A 23,652-nucleotide genomic window follows, 5' to 3' on the forward strand; every position below is an offset into this window, starting at 1 on the left:
TGCACATTAATAATCCCAACCAATATTTAGTATGCAGAATTTGTAAAGTAAATAAACACATCTCTCAGTATAGATTTAAACATTTCTATTGTAGGTTATGCATATATCTCCATAGATATCATACAAAAGAAAGATTCTTAGAACATGCAAAGAAATATAATATTGATGTAAAGCTATAACTAATTATAATACGTTTTTTAAAGAATTAACAATTAATGATGATAGAAAGTTTATTGAAGCCGCTATTAGATTATATAATGAATTGTGATTATTATTCTTATAAAATGACTGAACTAGAAACACTCATAGAATTAAACAATCTAGAAAAACAAAACAGAAAGAATAGATTAGAAGATAAATTAAAAAAACAAGAATATTATGGTGAAATAGAAGAGTTATTTGATCCTTTGACTAAAACACTAAATGCAAACAATGAACACAATCTAGCATTAAGTGAACAAACATTAGGAGCAATTGATTGGCAAAATCAAGAGTTAGATAAACAAACTAAGATGTTAGAGCAAACTAGAAACAGGGCATTAATGAAACCCGATTTGTCCAATGAAGCCGTGGAGGAAACTCAAGATATAGCACCAGTTTATGTTGATACAAAAACAGCCAAACTTCTTCATGACATAGGGGCTCAAACTAATCCTCAATTAAAATTAAATCTTGTAGATTTGCCTACTAGAAGATATAAAAAGAATGATGTTGATATAACCCTAGAGCAAGGTGCATTTTTAGTTAGGGATAATATATATGAATTTTTAGATGGATTCATTAACTTTCTTACTAAATCAAATGTAAGATATGATGATAATATTGAGAAAGATGAAAACAAAATTAAAAGGTTTTTTTAAAGGATATTAGATATGATTTAGGAAAAGGGGATAAGAAAAACGCTAGATATAGAACAATAAAACGTTTAATGGGGGTAAAAGATGATGTATTTGGCAGTGGTTTAAATAGCAACCCTAACCCAAATAATCAACGAAGTTGCCATTTAAATCAGCGTAGCTGTGACTTCGTCAATGGATTAGTAGAAAGACTAGAATTATTAATACTAGAAAGAAAAGCTGGTCATGATGAATTATATGATATAGATATAGATATATCTATAAATATTATTAATCAAGAGCAACTAGATAATTTTGTTTTTAACTATGGTAAATAAATAATGATGGAAAAACAACAACAACACTTACTAGCTAAAGAAGTATTCAGTCCTCAAATAACAAAGTTTAGAAGAGAAAGAATAATACCATTATATAAAGATGAAACATGGTCAGCTGATTTAATTGACAAGTCATCTCTAAGTAAATACAATAACAATTATAAGTTTATATTAACTGTTATAGATATATTCACAAAATATGCATGGGCTATTCGATTGAAGAAAAAGTCTGGTTTATCTATAACTAATGGTTTTAAAAGAGTATTAAGTGAAAGTCCACGGGGTGGCTCTGAAAGAAGAAAACCAGAAAAGTTATGGGTAGATAGAAGTAGTGAGTTTTACAAAAAAACATTTAAATCTTTACTTAAAGAATATGAAACAAAACTATATTCTACTTATAGTGATTTAAAGGCTGTGTTTATAGAAAAATTCAATAGAACATTATTACACATAATTAATAAACCAATGTTCATCAATGGCGATGGTAATTGGGTAAATATACCAAATGATGCTGTTGTAACATATAACAATAACATTCACTCAACAATTAAAGTGACACCAATTGACGCTTCTATTAATCCTGATAAAGTTAAATACACGTTTAGTTTTAAGAACATTAAACCTAAACTTAAAGTTGGTGATTATGTTAGAAATGCAGAAAAACGTAATATCGTCTCTAAGGGATACACTTCTAATTGGAATAGAGAGTTGTTTAAAGTTAATGAAGTTCTAAAAACACAACCACCAACATATAAAATAGAAGATGCTAACGGTGAGATAATAGAAGGTAAATATTACGAACAGGAATTATTAAAATCCGAGTTTGATTTTGAATCTAATAATAACGTTTTAGAATCATTAGACATATTTCTTACTGTAAACAAATACAAATATGACAAGAAATAGATTTAACCAAGCAAATAGATCCATTGGGCGCTGGTATCATCAATCAACAAACAACTTAACATTAAGTAAGGCTCGTGGTTTATTCCTAGAAGATAATGATAATATTGATATGAAGGACACTTATAAAATTACAAATGTTCATCCTCCAATAGATGAAGAAGATGTTGTTAATAAAGATTATTGTGACAATAACTTATTATCCTCTTCTAATTAAATAGACATTTTACGTAGAAACATAACTGAACTAAGAAAAAGTGAATTTGATAAAGTCACAACTAAAACATTACAACTAAATGAAACACAAATTAATGATGAACTAATTAATGAGTTTATTGAATCAACAAATGAAGTCATAAATACTGTTAAGTTTTGTAATAAAGTTGCTGCTGATACTATCTCTAAATATAATCAATTAAAACAAGAATTTGATAATAATAAGTTTAATCAGAATATCACGAACATAAAACTAGATGAAATGTTTACTACTGGGCTAAAAGAATTTAAAGAAGTTAATATAAAGACTAATTCTTTTGTAGATGAAGCCCCTTTAAAGAAAAAAAGGACAATAGTACAATATATAATTGCTATACTTTTATGAAGTACGTTACTTGATAATAAAGAACAAGAAGGTCTAGAGAAGCATTATGGTTTTAAAAAAGAAGATATAACGAAAGAAATAGAAAGAATTTTTACTAATTAAATTAACCGAAACTATGACTAACCCAACAGCACCGATTGAGAGAATACTATATCCCAACTTGTCAACCGTTATTGAACAATACATAAACGAAAAGATTCAAGCTAATAATAAATTTAACAACAATATTAACATTATAAAAGATATTAGATATTATTATGAAACTGAAACTAATAACTATAATAAGAAGTTAAGTAGATATAAGAATTATATAAACGGAGCTGAGATAACAGAAATAGTATTAGCATCTATAGCAACAACAACATCAACATCAGTTGCATTAACAGGTATAGGATTACCTTATTCTATACCAACAGATTTTGCTACAGCAATTGTTTGTGGTTCATTATCAAAAACAATTAATACTGAAATAAGAAATAAAATTATAAAGTATTCACAAATGTATATTTTAAGTAAACAATTTAGTGACAAGTTTAATAGACTATATACAAAATCAATGAATGATAATAAAATAGATAATGATGAATATAATGAATTAGTTAGGGTATATGAAGAATATAAGAAGAACAAGAAAAACAAGCTGATTATTTTTTTAAACTAAGGTTAATAGTGTTTAGTAATAATAGTATGTTTAGTAATAATAATATTAGTATCAATATTTATCGATAATCATAAACATAATATAAATATAATCATAATCATAATCATAAATATAATATAATCATAATCATAAACATAATCATAAACATAATATAATCATAATCATAATCAAACATTTATCTCTTCTTAGTACCTAAGGGTAACCCTCTTCCTTTTTGTACTGCCTTTATACCTTCACCAGTAGTTGCAAACTTAATTAAATCAAGTGTGACTGATAAAGCAGCTCTAGGGTTTCTACTTGCAGCCGCACTCCCTATTTTACTTGCTATTTTTAATGCTCTTACTGGATTATTAGCGACTTTCTTTCCAAAGTTAACCGTAGCTTTACCAACACTTTTGAAGAAATCTTTCAATCCCTCAGCTTCTATTGTTGCATCAGATACTGTCATTGATTTATTCCTTCTACATTTAGTGCAGGATCCTCTTAATATTTTAGTACTTTTTGAAGTAATAGCTCCACTTATATTATTAGTACCACTATAATGTCTACCTCCAACACAATATGAATTAGTTTTGAACTTATTTAAAAGACTCATTTCTATATATAAAAAATAATGGAAGTTAAAAAGTATAATCCCTTTGTTGTTATTAAGCCTAAGACTAAGCCCAAGTTTAGGCCCAAGGCTAAGATTAAGCTTGAAGCTGGAGGTTTATCTCTAGAGATGCTAGGGGTTTTCTTAAGACAAGTAAGAAAAAATTATAATTATAATTATCAGGAACTGCTTGTCTTGCCACGGTCGAAGTCCGTTCGCAGATGATTATAGCTAGAGATATATCTAAAATAATGACTAGGGCCATAGTTATAATTATAATTATGATACTATATCAACCATCTTATTACCATCACTATTCACACTAATAACCTTTCTAGTTAATACTAATGCATGACATATAATATCGGCAACTGCAGCACTAAATTTAAAATTAGGTTGTATTGGTTGTGGACGTATATGATCACTTTGATATCTAGTATCAAATACATATATTCTATAGCTACTTTTGAATGTTCTATGATTTATATATTGTTTTATATTATGGGGTAGCCCATTATGATCATTATTAGAGCTAACATTCTCTTTAAAAACCTCATTATAATTATTAGTACCATAATTATTATTCATTCTATCCTCGGGATAAAACTCACTACCAATCTTACAATAACATTCAGTAACATTCATTACATCAAATGTACTTGCATCATGAGTTTGTTCATTAACATTATTATTTTCAAAACCAACTCTTATATGTTGTGGTCTTTCCATACCACTTTCCATACCTAGATCAAACAAGAAGTTAGTAGCATTGGGTACATTCTTATAAAATGTCTTTCTTTCATAATAACTATAGTCTACATTATTCTTTTTACTTAAACCTTTTTGCACAATAATTCTATTATCATTACTAGGATCAATACTAGGTACACACCATGATATATCTCTAATTTCTATATTAGCATCATTACCAACTGCACCAGGACTAGCGTTAACTCTATATAGAGCTCTACCATTATTATTTCTTTTTAATATTTGTTTAAATCCTAAACCATATATAATCTTTTCTAAATCATTTACAAAACCAAATAGGTCACTCATCTTAATCATCATATACATATGACCTCGTTGTGAAGCAATATGATCACCTTTAAGTTGACTATCTCTTTTGCCTTGATTTTTAACAAAACCACTCTCATATTCATCATCAGTACTAGTTAATAACTTATACATCAATAGATTAGGATGACAATGATCTATATATTCAATAGTCCTACCACCCCTAGTTTCAAGTTTAACTGAACTAAACAATGCCATCAAACCATAATTAACTAATCTGATATTAGCATCATTAGCAATTACACCACCAGCATCATCTGATACAACAAATTCTATCTCTAGATATGAATCATGCAAATTTAAATGATTCTCTTCTCTATTGAGAATGATATTAATGTTAGTATTGATTGTATTCATTGTTACCGGATTATTTGGTTTATACTTTATATTCTTATTTTTGTGTATATCATTATTATGACCATAAGTTGTATCAAAATTAAAATCCGTTTTTATTAGATAAAAAATGACAGACAATTTAATCTTAAGGGAACTACAAAATATACATGAAGCTTTAACTAAAACTAAAGAAGAGCATACACTTAACTTTAGAATGATAAAGCCAACAGAAAAGTTTAACTTTAGTGAACCTATAATTAACTCATCAAAATTAGGTTTAATTAGATTATCTGTTTATAATTCGGTGTTTAATGTGAATAGAAGGAACAATCAATTCATATATGATATCAAGGGTGAAACATGGTCAGATACCCGTATTTTAGCTATTATACCAGGAGCATATGAATTATTCGAAATAGCAGAATTAATAAAAGAAGAAACTAATGGTAATGTTATAATAGAATCTGATAAGAATACAATGAAAATTTAATGGAAGTAAAACAAGGTGCAATTAACTTTGAAATAGAAAATTCAATAGCCCCATTACTGGGCTTTGAAAAAATAGTATTTAAACAAGGTAAATATACATCTCAGAAAATTGTTGATATTATGGGTTTTAGTACTATTAACATTCATTGTAATGTGATATCTGGTGTTAAAGATAATAGGAATAACAGAAATACTATATACCTTTACTCTAACAGAACCACCAGGCTATCTAATAAATATTGTACCAACTAATATCTTATATCAAAATATAACTAAAGATAGAATAGAATATATAGAGTTTCATATTAAAGATGTGCATGGAAGACCTATAGACTTTAACGGTGATGTATTAAGTTTTACTTTACATCTGACGTAGTCAGCAACTTCGTTGATCTGGTGTAGATATAAACTTAAACTTAAACTTAACTACAAAACTATCCGATCCCAATTAATTCTTAGTTTACCATTAATATTTTTATTATTAGTTATATCAATGACAATATAATTATAAGGCTCTTTCCATACCTTATTACATATATTAGCAAAATCATTATAACTAAGTTCAACATTATTAAAGAAATCTTGATATATCGTTGCCAGGACTTTTTCTCTTTGTTCAATTAAAATAAATAGATTACAATTCTCTCTCACACTCTGTCTATCCAAAGAGAACAGGTTTTGATTAAGATATATCATATTGCAATTATTATGTCTACTTCTACAAAAGTATTCATTTATTACTGGTTCTTTGGCTCTAACATCATCGAATATCATTAGTTTCTTTAGGTTTTTGGGTAGTTTATCAGGAGATGGTAAATCTTTTATATCTTTAATAAATTCTAAAATTGGTTTTGGGTTTTTTCTTTCTAATCCACTGTATTGATCACCAGCAGGTCCAATGATGTATAGCTTATCAAAATATATACTAGCTAGAATTATTTTTTTAAATAAGAATGTCTTACCACATTCACTAGAACCAGATATTATACATCTAAAGTTATCTGGGAATGTGGCTTCAGTAATTATATCATCATCATTTAGCCATGATTGTAGATCATCATTTATGTTTATAGAGATAGTGTTAGTAGGTCTTTCTTTATTGTTGGGTTTATCCTTTTGATGGGATTTCATCCATGCTTCGCCATAGGACTTCGTCCATCTGGGAACCGGTTCCGCCGATGTTCCACCATGTTTTTCATCCAATAGATCTATAAAATTATCATTATCATTAACATTATCATTATCATTAACATTATCATTATCATTATTTGTAAAGCTACTTCGTAGATCATTATCATTATCATTATCATCATCATTAACATACTCATTATCCTTAACATTAACATTATCATTATCATAAACATTAAAATTATCATTAACATTATTCGCAAAGCTACTTCGTAGATCATTAACATTATCATTATAATTAACATAATCAATGACATTATCATTATAATTATCATTAAAATTATCATTATTATTATATTTATCTTTAACATTATTAGCAAAGCTACTTCGTAGATCATTATGATTATCATTATCATTATCATTAAAATTATATTTATCATTAACATTACAACCTAAACAAAAACACTCATTATATATTCCTGGATATTTACATTGATTAACTAGAATATTTAAAGCGCTTTTATTTCTAAATACTCTATCAATAAAATAGATCATGCATAAACAATAAGCTCCACAATAAGATTCATCATATTGTTGTATTCTCTCATTAGAGCCTAGATCAACATATTGTTCTAAAAATAATGGTGGGGTCTCAACACCAAAACTATCAAAGTAATACACAGGACCACCTTCTCTTCTTATAACTAAACCCATTGTGTACCATCAGTTGGATTTAGATTCACAATAATGTTGAAGTTATGTTCCCCGATCGGTGAAGCCGTTTCACGGATACTATCTGGAGTCTCATCTCTCATTACTATTTCAATTGGTGTTAGACTTATATCTTTACCTATATCTTTTACTCTGATATCACTCACAGCAATATTATCAATATAAAATTTATGATTGAATTCCTCAAAAGTTAGAATAAGCATTTTTATATATTAAATTTTATATATAAAAATGGATAAAGGCGGTATACTTTTTTTTCTTATTATTATAATTGGAATTTGTTATATAATATATGATTCAATACCAAGTAAATATACAATACTAGAAGAAAGCTTTGGTGGATTTATGAATAGGAGTCTAGTTAGATTAGAATATGAAAAGTCACCATTACATACGATTGTTTATGGTGGAACTGGTACGGGGAAAACATATTTTATTAGACAATACTTAAAATTATACTCAGTCCAAAACCAAGACCAAAACCAAGACCAAAACCAAGACCAAAACCAAAACCAAGACCAAGCTAAAAATATAGTTATAGTGTGTAAAGGTGACAGAGTTTGGATAGATCCTGAGTCTAATAAGTTTTTTACCGAGTTTAATAAATGTGATATAAATATGATCACAATAAATAATATACATAAATTTCAAAATTGTGTAATAGTACTTGATGATATGGGTGATAGGTTAAATAAAGATATAGCATATTATTTTACTGAAGGTAGACATTATAATATTCAAATGATTGTAATGTGTCATAAACCAGCTCAAATAATTAATACAGCAAGAATGAGTTGTGATACTATTTATTTAACATATTATTTAACAACTTATAATGGACCTGATCTATTTAAAAACTTTAATGAGATATATAAATGTGAACATGACTTTAGTAAATTAATTAGTGAGTTAAATAGTAACCATTAAAATCGTACAGATGGAATGTCAGATGAACTTCGTTATGGTATAATTAAATATAATAAAGTGGAAAATACTTTTATTATTATTAATAGTAATAGAACAATGATATATGATTCAAGAGTTGGTTTCCTTGATTTAAAAGCTCTTAGTTTAAAAGATGAATTAGAAAGAGAAGATATAAATAAACTTATACCAAAGATGAAACCACTCATGATAAATGCAACAGATAGAAATGTTATTAATCACGATAACTATATATTCTATTTTAACAAACTTCTTAAATTAAATAATATTAAAATACAGAATGATGTTTCAACTAAAGGAACGATTATGGGAAATGGTATAAAAGTTTATCAACTATTGGTGGAAGTATAACATCAGGTTTAATTATTTTTAGTTATATTTATCCTCATATAATATCAAGAAATGCTGGGAGTGTAGCAATGGGAGCAAGCACAATGTTGAGTAGAGTAAATACATTAGTTAACGTTGGATATGGAGAAGAATTGGATAATGATCTGCAAACAGACTCCGTCTGTGGTTATCCAACGGACGAAGTCCTTGGCAAGCCAAGTGGTTATACCAATGGTGAAACATGGGCAAAGCCCAATCTGCAAAGCAGCTTGGTAAACCACGAAAAAAGTTCGTTCACTGATCTACAAAATAAAAAACAAGAAGAATATATAGATGAAGAGACGGGAATTTTGAATAGAAAAGGAGGAAAGTTTTTAACCAGACTATATGGAAATAATGAAGAATTTAGAGAAGAGATTAAAAATTTTGTTAGAGATAAAAAAGAAATAGACCATGAATTGATTTTAGATAAGAGATGTAAAACTGATACACTAAATACGTTAGGAAATAATTATTTAGCAGAGTGTATCACATCTAAAGAAAATACTAAAGATTTAATTGAAATCATGGTTAAATATTATCCCCCGAAAAGATTAGGTAAATATTAAAGTTTACCCTATTATAAATGCTTTTAAAATGTTTAGAGTGTAACTATAAATATGGAAACATTGCTGTTTTAAAATATCATTATGAATCATGTCATAAAGATAAAACTGCTAAATGTATGTGTGGTAATATAATACTAAGTGGTAATTGTGCTAAAAATTTTTCTCCATGTGGTTGTTCTTTAAAAAATGAATCTAGTTCTAGTTCTAGCTCTAGTTCTAGTTCTAGCTCTAGTTCTAGTTCTAGTTCTAGTTCTAGTTTTAGCTCTAGTTCTAGTTCTGGTTCTGGTTCCAGTTCTATCTATCACTCTAACTCTAACTCAGACCCTAACCCTAACCTTAACCCTAGCCTTAACCTTAACCCTAACCCCAACCCTAACCCTAACCTTAGCCCAGAAGTCTTAATTAGAAGTTGTAATAAAAGTAATTATGTAAAACCGCTAACTGATTTTGATGAGAAAAAGTATACATGTAGAAGTTGTACTTCAACTAAAGTTAATTGTCCATATTGTGCTTCTGTTGTGAGATATGATAGGATACGGGCTCATGTAAGGAAACAACATCCAGATGTAGAATTAACTAGAGGATTTAGTAGAAGCTTATTAGAAAAAGACAAAGTCCTAGAGCAGTAAGTCTTTTAGTTATTGTCCAAACAGAGGAAAGTTGTTCGTGCAACAAGACTGAAGGTCCTTCGTGTAAATATTATAATTTTGTATCATTTCTTATTAATAATGGATTAAATATAGAAAAAGTAAAAGAAAATATAAATTTATTGAAGAGTATAGATAATTTGAAATAAAAGTATCAAAAAATAAAAAAAAAACATCAAAAAGAGTGATTCGGTCTTAAAGAGTGAAAAAGAGCGATCTCCCTACTCAGGAATCACCCCGAAAAGAGTGAATTGCTCCTAAAGAGTGATTCGTAAAATATTAGCAAAAAGTTAAAATTTATAAAAGAGTTAAGCTGGTTTTTTTATTCAAGTTATCCACAAAGTGGTTACAACATTTTTCGCAAGTTTGTTTACGTGCTTTTCACACGGTCTCACTAGTTTTATACTAGTATCTGGGGATGTCCACTGCAGTCAGTTGGGATAGAACCCGAACTATCCGTCTGATAATGGTTAATTACCAGCTTAACTATGTACTAATGGCTTGCACTAAGTGAGACAAGAATTGATAGATTTAAAATATAAAAGAAGTGAATATAGAGTAGTGGATGTATAAAGGGAATTAGAGTAATGTGTATATGGTGACCGTATCGCGACTCTATGTTGCGGAGGTCACCATATACACATTACTGACTTTTTTTAATCAAATCAAGCATAATTTCCTTTTTCGAATATGTTTTCAGTTTGAACCAAAACTTTCAAGTTAATCATTCCACTTGCAAGTTCTTAGAAGTTAACCATTTGGTCTCGACACTGGCGAGAACGTATTTTTTTTTAAAAAAGCTGAGAAAATTTTCATTCTTACCCAATGGATTTGCATTTAGCACTATTCGAAGTCATTTGTTTTCAATATTATATCGTGTTTATGAAACCTTATCATCATTTCGAATGAATTTGAACAAAATCACTCCAGAGAATGTTTTATCTTGCATTCTTGACTCGCTGTCTTTTGTGAAACCTCAGAGAACAAGAAACTTTGATTCGAATAAATTGAGTGTAAATCTGTTTTCCGTTGAGCTTATTCAAGTTGTTTTTGAAGCGTTTTGATTGTATTCTACTACAGTGTGCTTTTATCTTTTCTGAGTTATGTTCCGTTATTTAGGAAACCGAAATCAAGAAAACCAGAATAAAATCTAACTCAAAATTGACAAAGTTTTTCAAAGGTGGCATACTGTTTACTTTTCACTTCAAAATTTTTTTTTCAGCTAGCATTATATTAAACAATTAAAACCAGACTTCGTCAGTTTTTGAAATGAACTGAAGGGCACACCGCCATTTGTGCGTATTGTTGCTAAAATTTTTTTGTCATTAACGTTCCTGCCGCTCAAATAAACAAGCTAACAGGTTTCACCCCATATTTATTTAAGGAGTCATCTGACTTTTTTCTCCTCCTCATCTAGTGACTGATTTTTTTAAATCTGAATACAGTAATGAATGTTTCATATATGTGTATCGATATGTTTCTCTTTTCCAACACCCTTCTCACAACGTTGCTATCCCATTACGTGCAACTACTACCACAAATTAACATAAAAACTTCGCTTCTTGAACGCACTCATACTTCATTTCACAAAATTAAAGCCACAAAAAATCTGCGAAAGTTGGGAGCTGATTTTTAATAAATCCCAATACCCCTACTCTCCATTTATAGGACCCGAACTATCCGTATGATAATGGTTAATTACCAGCTTAACTCTGTACTAATGGCTTGCACTAAGTGAGACAAGAAATGATAGATTTAAAATATAAAAGAACTGAATATAGAGTAGTGGATATATAAAGGGAATTAGAGTAAAGTGTATTTGGTGACCGTATCGCGACTCTATGTTGCGGAGGTCACCATATACACATTACTAAAGTCTTCCGGTTATATTACAGTGGAATGAAATGAGAAAGTATCAAACAGACTATCAGGTTTATGTTGGTATGAGAAAAAGGTGCAATGATTGAGGAGATGTTACCTTTTTTGTTTGTCGCAAAACTGTCAATCAGCTTCTACCATACAAAAAAATTTTGTTGAAATTTTGTCGAAGTGGTTTCAAAATTTCAGTTAGTGAAATAGTTCTGCAATGACAGCAATCACTTTGAAGGCGATGAGTGTAAGATAGTTATTGTTTGAAGGTCCCACTCATTCTGCAATTTCTAATGCAAAAGAAAAAAGAAAAAAGATAGTCGTAAAATTTTTTATCTTGTATTTTGTGTGTTATAAGAAAACTTCTTGACGCAAAACCTACTTTTTCTAATTTTCCTTGAATTGTTGTAGGAGTGTAGCGTAATGGGATAGCAACGTTGTGAGAAGGGGGTTGGAAAGGAGAAACATATAAAAGAAACATCTTCGTTACTGTATTAAGAAGATAAAAAAACTTCACTGACGATATATGAGGAGGAGAAAAAATTCAGATGACTACAAGATTATCTAGTAAAACCTGATAAATCGTTTATTTGAACAGCAGGAACCCTAATGACAAAACAATATGAGCAACGAAACGCACAAACTGCGGTATACCCTTCAATTCATTTCAAGATTTGACGTAGCCTGGATTTAATGTTTAATATATTGCCAGCTGCAAAAATATTTACGGATTTTTGAAATAAAAAGTAAACAGTAAGTCGCTTTTGAAAAAGTCTGTCAAGTTCGAGTCAGATTTTATACTGGGTCTCTTGATTTTGTTTCCTAAAACATTGGGAACACAATTCAGAAAGGTTTTGATCTAATTTTAGCCAGATGACCAAACGTGAAAACAATGGTAAAAGCACATTGTAGTAGAATACAATCAAAACGGTTCAAAAACAACTAGAATATGGTCAACGGAAAACAAATTTACACTCAATTCATTCGAAGCAAAGTTTATTGTTCTCAGAAATTTAACAAAATACAGCAAGTCAACTATGCAAGATAAAAAAAATCTCTGGCGTGATTTTGTTCGGATTCATACAAAATGATGAGAAGATATCAATAATCCACGAATTAAATTGGAAAAGAGACAATTTTTATAGTTCTCAATGCAAATCCATTGGGTTGAGAAATGAAAATTTTCTCAGCATTTTTTTAACCTGGGTGAAGGCCGAATGGTTAATATGTAAGTACTTGCAAGTCGAAAGGTTATCTGATAAGTTCCAGTCCAAACTGAAAAAACACTCGAAAAATGGAATTATGTTTGATTCGATATTAGAGTTCTGTCAGCTATTTTATAATAGAATGAAGCCTCAAACAAAGACTATGAGGTTTCTGGTTTTCTGAAAAAATTTTTCGCAATTGTTGCGGAGATGTTACATTTTTTTGTGTGCCGCAAAACTGTCAACCAGCTTCTACCATTAAAAAAAAATTGGATGTAATTTTGTCGAAGTGGTTTCAAAATTTTAGTTGGTGAAATAGTTCTGCAAAGACAGCAATCACTTTGACGGCGATGAGTGTAAGATAGTTATTGTTTGAAGGCCCACTCATTCTGCAATTTCTAATGCAACAGAAAAAAAAGATAGTCTTAAAACTTAGTCGTTTTTTATCTTGTTGTTTGTGTGTTATAAGGAAACTTCTTGACGCAAAACCTAATTATTTCTAATTTTCCCCATTTCTTGTAATAGTTACACGAAGAGTTAAAACTGGAATGAAATGACAGGGGTTGAATAAGAAGCGGTGCAAAAGTCGGGAATGCGCGTAAACATTGTGGCCAAAGATTGTCATACACTATAGCGGGAAAGAGACATTTCGAAAATCTCAGAATTACATGTATTAAAATGTTTTTGAGTAAAAATCCTTACTTCTTTTAGTATAGAGACAAAGCTAGGTCAAATAGGAGGACTAAAATTACAGCGAACGAGTCGATACTCCTATGGTTTGATCAACACTCTGTTGGTACTGATTGCAAGGAGGCTCTCCCATGGTCCAATTAAACGCTTGGAGAACAGACTGGTTTTCGGCTTCTCCGCAATTAGCCGCGGTCTCTCCCCCGTTGATTTTTTTTGCATTTTTCATCGAATATGTACTATTTTCTTTCCTTATTATTGGAAAATGCAATTATAACCTCCTTCAAACCATTTCACAGCTGATCATATGCTCTCAAAAAGCTGAAAAATGTTCAACCAAAGCTTATCTTACAAAAATCAAAACTACAAGCGTCAACCGATAACAACTTTGATCACTTTCACAGCTGGTTTCCTTTTTGAACCAGATTTTATTGTAATGATGACTTTTATTACTGTTAATCTGTTCCCTTGGACTGTAGTTTGCAGCATCTTTCCATGAAACACGGGCCAAAGTTTCACCCTTAATCGGAGTTTTGGTTTGTGTCCCCCGTACGTTATGCACTCGCTAGTTACACAACAGATGCTAATTCTTAGATAACCATTATGTGAAACCATTGCACGTGCTTCTAGGGGATCCAATTATTGTGCGCTGTGGTTAAGCGAAGTTAATTTTGTTACTTTACTGTAAGAGTGTCGCGTAATGGGATAGCAACGTTGTGAAAAGGGGGTTGGAAAAGAGAAACATATAAAAGAAACATATTCGTTACTTTATTAAGAAGATTAAAAAAATCACTGACGATATACGAGGAGGAGAAAAAATTCAGATGACCACAGGATTATCTAGTGAAACTTGATAGCTCGTTTATTTGAGCGGCAGGAGCCCTAATGACAAAACAATATTAGCAATGAAACGCACAAACTGCGGTGTACCCTTCATTTTATTTCAATAATTGGCGTAGCCTGGCTTTAATGTTTAATATATTGCCAGCTGAAAAAAATATTTACGGATTTTTGAAATAAAATGTAAACAGTAATCCGCTTTTGAAAAAGTTTGTCAAGTTCGAGTCAGATTTTATACTGGGTCTGTTGATTTTTGTTTCCTAAAACATTCGGAAAAAAATTCAGAAAGGTTCTGATCTACTTTTAGACAGATGAGTAAACATGAAACGATGGTAAAAGCACATTGTAGTAGAATACAATCAAAACGGTTCAAAAACAACTAGAATATGGTCAACGGAAAACAAATTTACACTCAATTCATTCGAAGCAAAACTTCTTGTTCTCAGAAATTTAACAAAATACAGCAAGTCAACTATGCAAGATAAAAAAATCTCTGGCGTGATTTTGTTCAGATTCATACAAAATGATGAGAAGATTTCAAAAACACGACTTAAATTGGAAAAAGAAACAATTATTTTTAGTTCTCAATGCAAATCCATTGGGTTGAGAAATGAAAATTTTCTCAGCTTTTTTTTAGCCAGGGTCAAAGCCGAATGGTTAAAATGTAAGTACTTGCAAGTCAATTGGTTAACTGGTAAGTTTCAGTTCAAACTGAAAAAGCACTCGAAAAATGCAATTATGTTTGATTCGATATTAGAGTTCTGTCAGCTATTTTATAATAGATGAAGTGAGGAAGCATCAAACAAAGACTATCAGGTTTCTGGTTGTCTGAAAAAAAATGGTGCAATTGTTGCGGAGATGTTACTTTTTTTGTTTGCCGCAAAACTGTCAACCAGCTTCTACCGTACAAAAATTTTGTTGTAATTTTGTCGAAGTGGTTTCAAAATTTCAGTTAGTGAAAAAGTTCTGCAAAGACAGCAATCACTTTGATGGCGATGAGTGTAAGATAGTTATTGTTTGAAGGTCCCACTCATTCTGCATTTTCTAATGCAACAGAAAAAAGATAAAAAGATAGTCGTAAAAGATGGTCGTTTTTTATCTTGTATTTTGTGTGTTATAAGAAAACTTCTTGACGCAAAACTTACTTATTTCTAATTTTCCCCATTTCTTGTAATAGTTACATGAAGAGTTAAAACTGGAATGAAATGACAGGGGTTGAATAAGAAGCGGTGCAAAAGTCAGGAATACCCGTAAACATTGTGGCTAATAATTGTCATACACTATCGCGGGAAAGAGACAGTTCGAAAATCTCAGAATTACGTGTATTAAAATGTTTTTGAGTAAAAATCCTTACTTCTTTTAGTATAGAGACAAAGCTAGGTCAAATAGGAGGACTAAAATTACTGCGAACGAGTCGATACTCCTATGGTTTGATCAACACTCTGTTGGTACTGATTGCAAGGAGGCTCTCCCATGGTCCAATTAAACGCTTGGAGAACAGACTGGTTTTCGGTTTCTCCGCAATTAGCCGCGGTCTCTCCCCCGTTGATTTTTTTTCGCATTTCCCATCGAATATGTACTATTTTCTTTCCTTATTATTGGACAATGCAATTATAACTTTCTTCGACACATTTCACAGATGATCATATGCTCTCAATAAACTGAAAAATGTTCAACCAAAGCTTATCTTACAAAAATCTCAACTACGAGCGTCAACCGATAACAACTTTGATCACTTTCACAGCTGGTTTCCTTTTTGAACCAGATTTTATTGTAAAGATGACTTTTATTACTGTTAATCTGATCTTTTGGTCTGTAGTTTGCAGCGTCGTTCCATGAAACTCGGGCCAAAGTTTCACCTTTAATCAGAATTTGGATCTTTTGCGTTTGTGTCCCCCGTACGTTATGCACTCGCTAGTTACACAACAGATGCTATTTCTTAATTAATCATTATGTGAAACCATTGCACGTGCTTCTAGGGGATCCAATTATTGCGCGCTGTGCTTGAAGCGAAGTTTATTTTGTTAATTTACTGTAAGAGTCGCGTAATGGGATAGCAACGTTGTGAAAAGGGGGTTGGAAAAGAGAAACATATAAAAGAATCTTCGTTACTGTATTAAGAAGATTAAAAAACTTCACTGACGATATATGAGGAGGAGAAAGAATTCAGATGACCACAGGAATATCTAGTAAAACTTGATAGCTCGTTTATATGAGCGGCAGGAACCTTTATGACAAAACAATATTAGCAACGAAACTCACAAACTGCGGTGTACATTTCATTTCATTTCAAGAATTGACGTAGCCTGGATTTAAGGTTTAATATATTGCCAGCTGCAAAAATATTTACGGATTTTTGAAATAAAAAGTAAACAGTATGCCCCTTTTGAAAACGTTTGTCAGCTTCGAATGAGATTCTATGCTGGGTCTTTTGATTTTTGTTCACGAAAAAGGTCAGAACTTCATTCAGAAAGGTTTCGACCCAAAACAATCTCTGCGTTGATTTAGTTCAAATTCATTAAAAATGATGATAAGTTTTCATAAACACGACTTAAATTTGAAAATGAAATGATTTTGAAAACTTCTCAATGCAAATCCATTGGGTTAAGAAATGGAAATTTTCCCAGTTTTTTATTTAAAAAATGCGGTGTCGCCAGGCTCAAGGCCGAATGGTTAATATGTAAGAACTTGCAAGTCAAGTGGTTAACCGGTAAGTTTCAGTCCAAACTGAAAAAGCACTCGAAAAAGTAAATTATGTTTGATTTGATATTAGAATTCTGTCAGCTATTTTGTAGTAGAATGAAGTGAGGAAGCATCAAACAAAGACTATCAGGTTTCTGGTTGTCTGAGAATGATTGGTGCAATGGTTGCGGATATGTTACCTTTTTTGTTTGCGCAAAACTGTCAACCAGCTTCTATCATGATATTAATTTTTGTTGTAACTTTGTCGAAGTGATTTCAAAAAATCAGTTAGTCAACTAGTTCTGCAAAGACAGCGATCATTTTGAGGGACACGAATCTAAAGTTATTATTGTCTGTAAGTCCCACTCATTCTGCAATTTCTAATGCAACAGAAAAAAGAAAAAAGTTGTCACAGTTTTGTCTATGAAAAGCTTCATAAATGCACAAGCAGATTTCTATTATCCACAGCAGCTCAGCTATTCCTGAAGAGCAGACCAAAAAGAGTTAAGAGACCAAGAAGGACTTCAAAAAAACAACTGAATTTTCCTTTTTTCAAAACAAAAAAAGTCCCATACTCATCTATGATTTCGAGTACTGGAAATAAAAAAACGAACTCTAAATCTGGAAATCCTGAAATATGAAGAATAACAGCCAATGGTATGTTCAATTATTGGCGTAAGGAATCGTAACTATGGTCTGTTTTTCAGTTAGATTGTTAAAAATTTAGATCTTAATTAAGTCAAAAATTATTTCAATATTGTCAAACTTGTTGGGAAAACTCGTCTATATACGGAGAGTCAAACAGACCAGCCTTTCTAACCTGACTAAACTTTTTTAAACCCAACAGTCCGGCAGTTTCCTACGTTTAAAATTCAGCATACTGACAATCTCCTACTTTTGAAACCGAGCTTAAGGAACCTAATAAACAGAATTTAGACGGTTTCTTAGGTTTTAAACAACCATGCCGACAAAATTTTACGTTTGAAACCAAACATACCAAAAGGAACAAACCGAACAGAACAAAAAACCAATTATACCAATGATTATCCGATACCTAAAAACGAAAATATTGAATAGAAGAAACTGAATATACCGACAACTTTGTACGTTTAAAACCGATTATACTGACAAATATTTACGTTTAGAACTGAGCATACCGCCAGCTTTTTAAGTTTAAAAATCCAAACACACCAACAGATTTTTACGTTGTAAACAGAACATACCACAATTTCCTACGTTTAAAACTAACTATAACCACAATTTCGTATCTTTAAGAATCAAACATAATGAATATAAAAAAACTCAACCGTTTCGAATACAAACTCTATATAGTTGAACTTGCAAATTTAAGAACAGGAAAAACTTCATGTTCAAAAACAATGTTTCCAATTTATGTCTGAATTAACTTGTTAAAAATATTGCTATGATCGCTATTTTGCTCAAACTTCTTTTACATAATACATTTGACTAAAATTCTCAATTATCCTTTATAATAAAAAATTGCTCAAATAGGAAGAAAGACTCACATGAAAACTATATAAAATATTTTCTGGTGTGTTCTAAGAATAGCAAACCGCATGTTGGGAAAGACTCTTATTGGTCCCGTTGTTCAAATAAAAGTACTTTATTAATGGTTTTAGTTTTAGCCTGTTAATGACTCCCAACGGCGATTTAACGTTTGATCTTAAAACTTTTCAAATTTAAACAACTTTATTCTGGTCTAAAAAAACTAATAATTTGATAATTTTTTTATCAGAATTTTTGAAAAACGGAAAAATTAAAACTTTGAAAACAGTTTATATTTTGGATCCAGACATTTTTTTCTCCTTATTTTAATACTACAAAAAACTTCTCCATACAATCTGAAAATTCTCAATACTAGCACTTGTTCTAGACTAGTTAGAAAAAGATCCACACTTCACAGGAGACGTCAATCAGCAAAAGCAACTATGAACAAATTAATCAGGCATTCAAATTCAGATTTCCTTCATTACTATATATATATATATATATATATATATATATATATGTATATATATATATATATATATATATATATATATGTATATATATATATATATATATATATAAACATATATATATATATATATATATATATATATATATATATATATATAGTAATTCACCCTTCCTAAAGAAAATAGTATAACTCACGGAACCAAATTAGTATTGAAAAACAATGTAATGCATTTTGACATCTTTTATTATCTTTGACAACTTCGCGATCACTTTGGAATCATCACATCTTCCTCAACAGTTTTTCTCCTCAAAAATTGAACAACTCAAATGCCATTTTTTAGGAAATTATGAAAAAACTGATTCGCAAATCCTAGCAGCTCAAATATAGGAAATTAATGAGGTAAATTGTTTTTCTCTACAACAATTTTTTGCGACAGTTTTAATATTTTTGATATACTAAAAAAAGTTATTCAAAAATTGGTAGGAGCCGCTTTCGTCAGATTTTTTTAAGAAAGTCAGGGCGACGCTTCCCTCCCAATTTGTTTTTTTTTCTGTCGGGAACATTTTTTTTAATCGTGGAGCAATTACTTTCGAAACAAATCAAAATTGGCAAGTTCACACTTAGCAGGTCATTTCCTGATTACGATAAATTGAATAGCAGGGTCAGAAACAACTATGCAAAGCTGTTGTAAACATTTACAAGGGCAAAAATCTCAGTCGGCACGAATACATATTTGAACAAACGAGTGATCTTTTTTTTCAAAGTTCACTCAACTAACTCCTGCAAAACTGTTTTACTTGATTTTTTGCTGTTTTTTTAGAGGTAAACCTTAATTTGTAATAACATCTGTTTTTACTTTGAATTTACATTTTTCTAAGTTTTGATTCAGGTGAAAAGTCTTCTTTCTAAATTTTTGTAAAATGTTATACATCGATCGTTAGAACTCATAAAATTTTGGTCATTTTCAAACAAAAACCACAAATTCTTATTTTTTATTGGCTCAAGAACCCACATAATAGGATGAGTAATTATGTACTCAAATGAGTTTCTTTGGTCAGTCATTTTAGCCGATCGATGTATTCACTGTAAAGAATCGTGAGTGACGTCAAATGAAAACTCTTCGAGCACAGAAATGAAAATAATAAAGATGTTTAAATTCTTTTTTTGAAAGGTTATCGATGTTCTTTCGAATTTTTGATATTGAGGCCGATTTTGCTAAACGTTTTCTGTTAAGAAAACTGTTTTCAAAATCGTTTTTTTACGATAAAAGAAGACCTAATTTGTGATTCTCGTTTGCTGTGCTGCAAAAAAAAGTACATATCTTGTCTCAGCGTTAAATTGGCAATCTGAAGGGCTCGATTTCTATTGAAGAGTTTTTCTCAAAATTCTTTCATAGCTTTTGATAACTGTTTGAAGCAAAGCGGTAAAAAAATAAACATTTCCGGAGTATTCAAATTCTTGACAATCCAATCTTTTCTGACGTATTTGCCAATGCTGTAAATAGCATCAAAATCATGCAAAGTGTTGCTATTTCTTGTAAATGTATGTGCTGAAAAGAAAAACAGAAAGCAAAATAAATTGTACAATTATTACAGACCTTTGATCTTGCAAAACAAAGAGCTTCCGCGAGCAGAACTTCAAAGAGATACATGAAGTTGATTCGTTCAAAAGAGAACTTGAAAAATATTTCAAATTTTGGCTCCAGACAATTATTTGTCCCCGATTTGAAAACTAGGAAACACTTCTCATTACAAACTAAAAATTTTCAATGCCAGCTTTTTTTATAGAAAAATTAGAAAAAGATGTAAACTTGACAGAAAACATCAATCAGCAAAACCAACAACAAAAAAGTTAATCAGGCATTCAAATTCAGATTTCCTTCATTACTATATATATATATATATATATATATATATATATATATATATTTATATATATATAAATATATATATATATATATATATATATATATATATATATAAATGTGTGTGTTTATAAATATATATATATATATATATATATATATATATATATAAATATATATGTATATAATAATTCACCCTTCCTAAAGAAAGTACTATGATTAGAACCAATTTTGTATTGAAAACAACGCAATGTGTTTTGACAACTTTTGATATGTTTGACAAAATCGCGATAACCTCGGGAACATCCCATCTTCCTCAACAGTTTTTCTCCTCAAATAATGAACAATTCAAATGCAATTTTTCAGGAACTAATGAAAAAACTCATTCACAATTCCCAGGAGATCAAATATAGGAAATTACTGAGTTAAATTTCTTTATCTGTAAAACAAGAAGCAAAGGACAAAGCGAATGCCAATTTTATGGACAATTTTTTGCGACATTTTTAATATTTTAATATGATATAAAGAATATTGAAAACTGGCAGGAGCAGCTTTTGCCATATTTTCTTAAAAAGGCAAAAAGAGAATATCACCGGTGCTTTATTTTTTTTGTCGGAGCATTTTTTAATTGTTATGAAATCAGTTTCGAAACAAATCAGAGTTTGCGAGTTCACACTTAGTAAATCAGTTTTTGATTACGTTAACTTGAATAGCAGGGTCAATAACAACTATGCTAAACTGTTGCAAATGTTTACAGGGGCAAAAATCTCTGTCAGCAAGAAAAAAAGTTTGGACATTCGACTGAACCTTTTTTCAAAGTTCACTCAACTAACTGCAGCAAAACTATTTTACTTGATTTTTTGCTGTTTTTCTTAGATGTAAAACATAAATCGAATTTTTATCTGTTTTTCTTTGAATTTACACTTTTAGAGATTTGAAACAGGTGAAAACTCTTCTTTCTAAATTTTCGCTTAACTTTATACATCGCTAGAACTCAAAAACATTTGGCTTTTTTCAAACAAAAACCACAAATTTTTATTTGTTATTGGCTCATGAACCCACTTAATATGGTGAGTATTTATGTACTCAAATGAATTTCTTTGGTCAATGTTTTAGCCGATCGATATATTCACTGTTTGATTATTGATGTCACTGAGGGCTTATTGATCTTCTTGTGAATTTTTGATATTGGAGTCACTTTTGATAAACTTTAGGATTTTGGGAACAAAAGTTCTTTTCAAAATCGTTTTTTACGATAAAAGTAGACCTAATTTGTGATTCTCGCTTGACGTGTAGCAAAAAAAAGAGAGTAAATTTGTCTCAGCGCGAAATTTCCAATCTAAGAGATCTGATTTCTAATGAAAAGTTTTTATCAAATTTCTTTCATAGTTTTTGATTCCTGTTTGAAGCAAAGCGGTTAAAAAAATTAAATAATTCCAGTGCATTCAAAATTCACAATTCAATCTTTTTTGACGTATTTGCCAATGCTATAAATATCATCGAACTCATGCAAAGTTTTGATATTTTTTGTAAATGTATATGCTGAAAAAAAAACAGAGGCAAAACTAGTTTTACAATTATTACACATTTTTTCCTTGCAAAACAAAGAGAACTTGCGAGAAGAACTTCAAGGGGATACTTGAAGTCGTTTTTTTCAAAACCAACAAACTCCCAGCCTAAGCTTTGATTTCAATGTCTGGAAATTGTAAAGGAAATTTTTAACTTGAAAATTCAGAAAAATGAAGAAGAACGGCATTTGGTATGTTCAGTGTTCCGCGTAAGGAATTGTCACTATCTTTGTTTCTTTTGCTATTTAGATTGTTAAAAATTTCAAAGACTTATTTCAAAGACTTATTTTAAAGATACCAAACTTGTTATGAAAATTCCTCTATATACGAAAGTCTAAAAGACCATCAATTCTAAACTGACAAATAATTTTGAAACCAAAAGTATCGGTGGTTTCTTACGTTCAAAAACGAGCATGCCGACGTTCAAAACCGAGCTTACAGAAGCTAAAAACTAAACTACCGACTTTTTTTATATATTCTAAACCAGTTTTGCCAACAAGCTTTTTCGTTTGAAACCTCACATATCGAAATGAGCAGACCAAATGCATTAAATCTGAAAAACAAATTATACCAATGATTATCCGATGTTCAAAATCAGAAACAATGATTCCTAGAAACTGAACAAACTGATGACTTCGTTCGTTTAAAATTGGATGTATGGACCATTTCTTACGTTTAGAACCGAACATATCGCCAATTTTTCATTTTCGCAGATTAAAGTTACCGGCAGTTT

This window comes from Convolutriloba macropyga, chromosome 10, assembly GCF_964194025.1.
Source record: "Convolutriloba macropyga chromosome 10, txConMacr16.3, whole genome shotgun sequence".
Classification (NCBI taxonomy): domain Eukaryota; kingdom Metazoa; phylum Xenacoelomorpha; order Acoela; family Convolutidae; genus Convolutriloba; species Convolutriloba macropyga.